The sequence below is a fragment of the Postia placenta genome, assembly GCF_002117355.1.
Source record: "Postia placenta MAD-698-R-SB12 unplaced genomic scaffold POSPLAscaffold_6, whole genome shotgun sequence".
In the NCBI taxonomy this organism is placed as follows: Eukaryota; Fungi; Basidiomycota; class Agaricomycetes; order Polyporales; family Adustoporiaceae; genus Rhodonia; species Rhodonia placenta.
The window spans coordinates 429837-432262 of NW_020169837.1; positions in this window are offsets into that span (position 1 = coordinate 429837).

Here is a 2426-nt window from a genome sequence, read left to right on the forward strand (position 1 = left end):
GTGCTGCTCCTCATTGCCCCAGTGCCAGGGGTCGTTTCCTGTGAGTCGGTTGAGTGGTCGCAAGATCTTAGCGAAGTCCTTAATGAAGCGGCGGTAAAAGTTGGAAAACCCCCGGAACTTTTGAACTTTTTTTTGTTCTGGGGTACCGGCCACTCATTAATTCCTTTAAGCTTCGCCAGATCCATTGCTACCTCATCGCCACTGAACACATAGCCGACATAGTCAACCTTGGGAACATCCCATTCACACTTCTCAGGCTTCAGGAACAGATCATTCTCCTGAAGGCAACGAAGAACCTCGTGCGTGACCCTGTCATGCTCCTCCTTATTGGTGGAGAAGATAAGGATGTCATTGAGGTACACAAGGACCTTGCCACTGATGATGAGATTGTGGAAGATCTTGTTCATCATCGCCTGGAAGGTTGCAGGGGAATTGGTAAGGCCAAAGAACATCACCAGGGGTTCGTACAATCCCCGGTTAGTTACAAAGGCAGCCTTCCACTCGTCACCGGCTTTGATCCGGACATTATTGTATCCCCATCTGATGTCGAACTTCGTGAAGAGTGTAGCGCCGCGGAGCTTGTCTACCATTTCGGCGATCAGTGGCAGCAGATAGCAATTTTTGACAGTGATCGCATTCAGTCGGCGATAATCCTGCACGGTTTGAAGTGTCCCTTCCTTCTTTTTGATGAAGAAGAAGGGGGACGAGATGGGCGACTTCGACTCCCATATGTAGCCTTTGGCCAGCTGCTCCTTTAGGAACTTATCCAGCTCCTCCTGCTCATTGTTCGACAATGGGTACACCTTTGAATGGAACATCGAGTAGCCAGGCATGAGTTCGATTGCGTGATCATACGGCTTCCTTTCGGGTAACTGTTCTGATGCTTCTTTGGAGAAGACATTCAAGAACTCGTGATACTGCTTCGGTACTGACTCCTCGATGGGCTTAACAACCTTCTTCTTGATTTCTTCCTCTGCAAACAGCTGGGAATATGTATGTCCTGCTGCAACGAACAACTGAGGAGCACCTGGAAGTGTGATACCTTGCTCCCAAGCCTCGATCAAGTCGGTCTCTGTCCACTCAACCTCTTCCGGTTTCTCCTCGGGTTCAAAGTCTGGGAGTACCTTACTCCGGCAGGCACCAATGACTGACCGTTTGGATTTTGGTGAACGCCTGCGCGCCATGGGCCTGACCCCCATATCATGCACAGTCGCTGCTTGCTCCATTCGGCCAGTTTTTCTGGCACCGCACGTTTCAGGGCATCGTGACAGTTTGAAGGAGCCGGTCTTCCAATCGATCTCGGGGTTGTGCTCTCGTAGCCAATCCAACCCAATGATCACATCCTCTGGACCTATGTCTGTGACCGTGAACACCGTCTTCTCGACGTGATCTCCTATCTGCATCTGTAGCACGGCTACTTCTGAGATGCTTCCATCTTTGTTGAGCATCCCATCGATATTGTATAGCGGAATTGGTTCCTTCAATTTCCGTGTTTGTACTCAATTCTCCTGGATGAAACACTTGTTGATAAACTTTGTGGTGGCTCCACTGTCCACCATTGCAACTATGTCCTTGTGCCGTCTTTCTCCTTTGAGGTGCACCAGAATGTGAAAATGCTGAGACCTGTGGTCCAATTCGTACACATTCGCAGTCGCCAATACATTGTACAGATTGTTATTACACGGTCCAACACGTGCGGCACAAAGCGTGGACCTGATCAAAAAGACTCCTCTTTCATCACCCGGTAGTGCTCCAACTCCTTGCACATCAATTTCACCTGTTCCATCAAGGCCGCCAGTGTCTCAGATTTCTCTGGACTTCCTGAAGCAGCACTTGTACTTGCCGAGGGTGATGTTGTGATGGGGGTGCTTGTCGCGGCCTGGGTAGAACCCGAGGCAACCGTAGCCCGTGCATCAGCGTGCTTGGTGTAAGGTTTGTCCTTACAGTTGGGGCACTCGAAGTGTCAGTACCCTTGCTTCCCACAGCTGAAGCAACTGCCAGGGAAGTCTCCTTTTCCGACAGCAGCGTTGATGCTGGCTGATGCTCCGTGTGACCTGGGCGTACCACCACGCGCTCCACCTTGTCCACCTCCTCAAGCCGAGAAGAAACTGTTCAACTCGGGCCAATGGGCCCGGCTGATGTCGAGTATTTGCTCGACTTCTGTGGCATGCTTGTCAGCGTCTTCCCACGTGGTGAATGAAACATTTGTCTTTCCGTTCTATTCCTTGTACTACTAGCGCCCATACTGGCGCCTGTCTTAGCGCTCACCCGCAGGTTGAACATTATGTAGCTTACATAATGGGGTCCGTGCGCACTTCGTACTCGGCATCGTACCACTATGTTTCTTTCTTCACTAACATGACCACATAGACACGATGGTCTGTGCGCAGTCGGTACTTGTATAAGTAGTTGTACCATTAGTCGGT